The sequence below is a fragment of the Rattus rattus genome, chromosome 1, assembly GCF_011064425.1.
Source record: "Rattus rattus isolate New Zealand chromosome 1, Rrattus_CSIRO_v1, whole genome shotgun sequence".
Lineage (NCBI taxonomy): Eukaryota > Metazoa > Chordata > Mammalia > Rodentia > Muridae > Rattus > Rattus rattus.
The window spans coordinates 162,594,933-162,602,148 of record NC_046154.1 but is presented as its reverse complement, the minus strand read 5'-3'; positions in this window follow the sequence as shown (position 1 = coordinate 162,602,148).

Sequence of the window (7,216 nt, the reverse complement as noted above, 5' to 3'; positions counted from 1 at the left end):
TACCGCAAACAATCTATAGATTCAAAGCGGTTCCCATCAAAATTCCAGCTCAGTTCTTTATAGGCCTTGAAAGGACAACTCTCAACTTCATGTGGAAAAACAAAAAACCCAGAGTAGCTGAAACAATCCTGAACAATAAAAGAACTGCTGGAGGAATCACCATCCCTGATTAACCCTACAGAGCAGTAAAAATAAAAGTCACAAGGTATTGATACTAAAAAAAAAAAAGACGCATTGATCAACAAAATTGAACTGAAGACCTAGACAAATCCATGCACCTATGGACACCTGATTTTTTTTTTTCATAAAGAAGCTAGAAATATCCATTGGAAAAACAACAGCATCTTCAACAAATGGTGCTGGTCAAGCTGTGTGTCTGCTATAGAAGATGCAAGTAGACCTATATTTATCACCCTGCACAAACTCAAGGCCAAGTGGATCACAGACCTCAACATAAAGCCAGATACCCTGAACCTAGTAGAAAGAGCTGGAGAGTAGCATTGGAAGCATCGACATAGCAGACAATGCCTTGAACAGAACAGCAATAAATTAGGCACTAAGATTAACAATTCAAAAGCTTCTGCAAGGTAAAGGACACTGTCAAAAGGACAAATGACAGCCTACAGAGTGGGAAAGGCTCTTCACCAACCCCACATCCAACAGTAATATCCAAAGTATATTAAAAAAAAAACTCATGAAACCAGATAGCAATGGACCACATAAGAGTGGGGTACAGCTCTAAATGTAGAATTCTCAACAAAGAAATATCTAATGTCTGAAAAACATTTAAGGAAATGTTCAACATCCTTAGCCATCAGGAAAATGCAGATTAAAATTGCTTTGAGATTCCAAACCAATAACACGAGCGACAAGCTGGGGAGGATACAGAGCAAGGGTAACACTCTTACATTGCTGGTAGGAGTGCAGACTTGTATAACCACCATGGGAACCAATATGGCGGCTTCTCAGAAAGTTTGGAATCGATCCACGTCAAGACCCAGCTTTACCACTCCTGGGCATATATCCAAGATGCCCCACTGTACTACAGGGACACTTGCTCAAACATGTTCAGAGCAGCTTGATTATAACAACCAGAAACTGGAAACAACCTAGATATTCCTCAACAGAAGAATGGATAAAAAAAAAAAATCACGGTACATTTACACAATGGCGCATTTATTACTCAACTGTTAAAAACAATGACATCATGAAATTTGCTGGTAAAAGGGGGGGGGACTAGAAACAACTCATCTTGAGTGAGGTAACCCGGACCCAGAAAGCCAAATACGTACTCACTTATCAGTGGTTATTAGCTGTTAGGTAAATGATAATCAAAACTCGATCCACAGACCCAGAGAGGTTAGGTAAGAGGAGAACTCTCGAGGGGAAGCATGGGATATTCCCGGGAAAGGGAAATAGAATAGATTTTATGTGTGGATGTGGGGATGGGAGCAGGAAGGAGCAGGTTAGGGAAGGGATGGAGGGAGAGAGTCTGAGGAGAGAAGGCTGGAATTGGGGGACATTCGGGGAGTGGTGTGAAAACCAAGTGCAGTGGAAACTTCCTGGAATCTCCATGGAGGTGATGCTCATGAGGACTCCTAGTAACAGAGGGGCCAGGGTCTGAACTGACCAGCTTTTGTAGCCAGGCCAGGCTTCTCGTGGTGGGACTGGCTTGCATTTGGTTGAGTTGCTGATTGAGTTGGTCTCGTGGAGATCCCCAAATAACCCAGGCTGATATTAGGACAGAGGGTCACTCTCTGGAAACTGACAGCAGGGTCACATTACAGAGCTCACTGAACACAGTGCGGGAAGGTTCTCTGCAAGCACCAGCCCAGCCACAAAACCTCCAACCTACAGTCTGTCCTGCCTGCAAGTTGTGCTGGGGCAATGGTGGTGCAGAATTTGCGGAACTGGCTAACTAACATCTCATTTAATTTGAGGCCCACACCGCGAAAGGGAGCCCAGAATCAGAGTCTGGATAGCCAAGAAACATAGGGTAGACCCGAACGCGACTGGCAAAACCAAAACCAAAACAGAACAATGCAATGATTCCTCACGATACTCTGCTATTTTCATAGGTTGGTGTCTTGTGCAGTTGTCCTCAGAGAGGCTTCCTCCCGCAGCAGATGGAGACCCGCAGCAGGTTTTATGCAGAGAGAAAGTCTAAGTTGGACGTCTCCATCTGGTCCCTCCCCTCAGAGCTCAGTGATGTCCGTGGAAAAGGAGGAGAGAAGATTGTAGAAGTCAGAGGGCATGGAGGACACCAGGAGAGCATGGGCTATGGAATCAACTAAACGGTTTATGTGGGCTCACAGAGACTCATGTGGTAAGCACAGGGCCTGGTGAGTCTGCACCAGGTCCTCTGCATAAATGTTATGGCTGTTAGCTGGGTGTTTCCGTGAGACTCCTAACGATAGGAGCCGGTCGGTGTGTTTTTGACACTCTTGCCTGCTCCTGGGACTCTTCCTCCTGTTAGGTTGCCTTCTTCAGCCTCCGTATGAGGGCTTCCTGCCTTGTCTTAGTGTATTTTGTTTTATTGTGTTTGGTTGTTGTCTCTTGGAGGACTGCTCTTTTCTGAAGAGGAAACAGGGAGACTGGATCCGGGAGAGAGGGAAGTGTGGAGAGCTGGGAGGGGTGGAGGGAGGGGCAACTGTGGTGCGGATGTAGTGTATGAGAGAAGAATTTATTTTCAATAAAAACAAATCACATTTCACTAAAAAGGGTCTCCGCTCACCCCCGCCCGCCCCCAAACGCACCAGAACATTCTCATAAAAATAACATAAGTCATAGGAAGTATCAAGTCTTTAAAATTTGTAAGGTGTAATTTTATCAACTATTTTTCATCTACATAACAAAATGTACATGTTGATGCCTCGTGAAAATAAGATTTGGGAATAGAACACGATGGTTTCTCTATCTTTCTCACTTTTTTTTTCCTTCATATTGGATTTGAAATTTAAACTGATACTAAAAAATTAAAACGTCTTCCACCTTGTTTTTAAGGGGCAGTTGCCTATCTGAAAACACAAAAACAAACAAACGCCATGACCAAAAGAACCTCAGGAAGGAAAGGGTTTATTTTAGCCTCCAATTCTAAAGCACAGCCAACCGAGAAAGGAAGTAGGAACTCAAGTAGGGCAGGAACCTGGAGGTAGGAGTTGATGCTGAGAACACGGAGGAGAGCTACTACTTCCTTCTTGTCCTTCCTGGCTTGCCCAGTTTGCTTCCCTATACACCCCAGGACCGCTTGCCCAGTAGTGACATCACCCACAGTACCTGGGTTCTTCTATATCAATCATTAAGCAAGAAACTGCCTTACAGGTTTGCCTACAGGCCAATCGGTTGGGGACATTTTGTCAGTTGAGTTCCTCTCTTTTCAGATGACTCCACATTGTGCCAAGATGACCAAACAAGAACGGCAAAACAAAACAAAAAGTCCCCAACGAAGCATCATAGCATTATGTGGGTTGGGGCATTTGACACATGCTGCTCTCTGCTAGAAGGCAAATAGACCTCTTGCTCGTCTCTGGTTCAAGCCCATGTCACGTCACACGTAAGTCTTTGATAACTTCCATTCTACTCTTCCTGCTTCAGTATTTGTCCCTGTCTGGGTGGTGAGTGGGGATGTGAAGGTAGGATCACGTCAGCCCCTCTGGCTGGCTCTGCTACAGCCCTCTAGCACTTCCCCATCTCACTCAGTGTGAATGTCACTAGAACCAAGGCTTCCTCAGCCTCTGCTCCCTCATTGACCTCCTCCGGATTCGCACTGGGGACTACCAGGCAGTCTAGTTCACTAGGCCTTTCTTGAATGCCCCGAACACCCTGCCTCTATTCTGTACTTGTTTCCTCTGCCTCACACACACAGCCTTCCTTAGGTGGACTCGTGCCAGGGCTTTCACGTTCCCTAGGATGTCCAGCACCACCTCAGAGGGTCTTTCCTGTCTACTCTATGCAAAGCAAGACCCTCCACTGTGACTCTGACAATTCCTGTGCTCTTCCTCAAAGTTAAATTTCCTTCAAAGCCTGTATCATCTACACTGCTTCTTGAAAAAAAAATTCACCTAGAATCCTTTTTGCCCAAGAATTTTTTATTCTATTCTGGCTATATAGGCTTATAAAAAAATACCCATACAAAGCCAATATTTACTGATCATCGAAAAAGAAATTTATTTTAAAGTAACAAAGGGAAGCTGAGGCCAGAGGTGAAAAGTTAAGTTTTTGCCTTGGGATCAATTCCTAAGGACACAAACCAGCCATATATATTATATATATAATTTACTGTTTGTTAAGGTCAAAAGGAAAGTTGCATACCATTGAGAGGGATGTGTTTATTTATTTTTATGTAAAGAATTAAATTATTGTATATTTGATGCTGTTGAACATAGAACACCTTCAATGATCTTTTTCAGAGTAGATCAATATTTTTATTTAAAAACCATCGCTATAGAGACTGTTACTTTGCATAAGTACAGTACAAAAAGTATACTTAGGGCCATTACAGAATCATTGGATATATGTAATCCAAAACCCATTTAATGCTTTTTTATGAGACGCAAATCAGTAACAAAAAATAACAGTTTCAAAAATCAAACATTCTAAAATAATAATAATAATAATAATAATAATAATAATAATAATAATAATAATAATAATGTAAAAACCAAACATTCTAATGCAACAAAACCCAAAGATATATTAATTCAACACGTACGTGCTGAGTAATGATCCTGGAAAAGTACTAAAAGTTTGTTTTAAAATGGCCTACAAAACAGTTCAGCAGGTAAAGGAGCTGCTGCCACGTCTGATAGCCTGAGTTTGATCTCTGGGACCCACATGGTAGGAAAGAATTAACCTCTGCACGTTGTCCTCTGCCTTCCACACACTCGTTGTCCCTTGTGTGACCCCGTTTCAAAACACACACACACCACACACACACACATACACACACACACCACACACACACACCACACCACACACACACACACACACACACACACACACACACACAAATGCAATAAAAAGTCTTTGTTTTCTGTAAATAGACCAATTGTGTTTCTTTGAGAGGATGAAACCTCGTATGCACGGTAAAAACACTGCAAGTCCATGCTTCAAGATAGTCTTTAGTGTGAGCTGAGGTATTTCGCAGCAAATGCTGGTGCTGTATGGTTTGACAGCCTGGGCAGTGAGCACACCACCTGTTCAGAGCGATGGCTGCAGTGACATCACACAGCGGAACGCTGGTGTACATTCCCAGAAACACTTTAGGTTCATTATGAGTTTTTGGATTAATTTTTGGTGATTGTGTGTTCAGATAACCTTTTCCTGTTACCATTTTTTTTTGTGCAGTGTCATCAGTTATGAGACATCATATGGAGCTGTGATTCTTAGATTAAGAAGCTATAACCTAATCATTATTTAAATACTGATTGTTGGGTTCCCACTCCCACCCCTTAATGGACATTTTTTCGGTGCCACAAGGAGTGACTTCATTGTGTCAGCACTTGGGACAGCAACTGGAACACAGTAGGCAATGGGCAAACATTGAATGATGGATTGGACGAATGAATCATTCCTTCCTTGAGGTTATGAATTTAATCCCGTGTGCCTCACAGGCTTCCACTTAGCTCAGGGCAGAGCTGAGACCTTAGTAAGAGGTGCTCAAGGCTCTGAATTGTGATTGCCTCTTCACTCCTCTGTCTCTTCGCTAAGGGAGTGTTTTATTTCTGTAGCTCCAGAGTCTAGTACAGCGCCCGGCTCAAAGTAGTCAGGCAGATGTATCTTGACGAGACAAACATACTCTCCAAGGAAAAGAAACACATTGCATCCAGTGTTATGTCACCCGTGTTTGGAATGTATAAGTAAACAATTGTTTGCTTGTTCAATTAATGCCGCCCCGTGGATTCATGCCAACCTATTTTGCTTGTCGGCTAAATGACAGATGCCAATAGCAATAGTGGTATAGACTTATTTCAATGGCAGCCAAATGATTAATACCCATACGAACTTCGCTTCCTGTTTGGGGTGTTTACAGTTTGGACAAGCCATCACTGCTGAATTCACACAGGCAAAGTCACATGGATTTAAAACAGTCAAGAAAGATGGTCAAGACAGAGATATTTCTGAGAGTTCCGTGCTTGGAGAGAAGGAGGAGTGAGGCCAGATAAACATTAGAAGGGGCTTAGACCTTGGGAGCATTCCGGGTGAACAGAAGCAGGTCATTGTAAGGGGGCAGGGTGGGGCTTGGTTACCGCAGATGAGAAGTTTGATCTGCAGAGTTTGTAGTTGTAGAGGTGAGACCACAGAGGTGGAGATGAGGATGCAGACAGATGGATTGTCTAGAGAATTGCTTTCAAAGGACAGAACAGTGTGCTCAGGGCAGGAGAGGCAAGCAGGGCTGTCGCTCCTCTTTCTTGGGCCTTTGGGTGAAATGGAAAAAGACGTCCCCTTGTTGGAGCAGAGAGGTGTCAGTGGAGAGAGCATGTTAGCAAAGCAGCACACCGATGTGAGGGCTTGAGGGGAGTAAGGGCTACCTCACTAATCCTTTCAATTACTGGTTTTCTCTAGTGTATAGAACACCAAACTCACACAGTGGGCCCGGGCTCAGATTAGTATATTACTGGAGGGGCCCCAGCATTAGAAAGTGTCTCGACTCACCTGTGAGAGTCTGTCTTTATCTTTAGTAAGCCTACCCAGACCTGCTTGCTTCTCTCGCCTGGCCTCTCAGGAGTCTCCTCTATGTATGTAAGATCCAACCAAAGGGAGCCTCAGGGCCCTAAGTAAGTGAACAGTGGCCAGATAATGAATACCACTGCTCATGGCCAGGCGGTGGTGGCGCAAGCCTTTAATCCCAGCACTTGGGAAGCAGAGACAGGCGAATCTCTGAGTTAGAAGCCGAGCTGGTCTACAGAGTAAGTTCCCAGACAGCCAAAGGCACACAGAGAAGCCCCGTCTCAAAAACAAACAAACAAACAAACAAACAAACAAACCAAAACAAGAAAAATAAAACCACTGCTCATGTTTTTCTTTATCTAGGCTGCAGAAACCTTATGGCCCTGTATATGAGTACACTGTAGCTGTCTTCAGAGGGCATCGGATCCCATTATAGATGGTCGATAGCCACCATGTGGTTGCTGGGAATTGAACTCAGGACCTCTGGAGGAGCAGTCAGTGCTCTTAACCACTGGGCCATCTCTCCAGCCCCATTATGGCCCCTAGT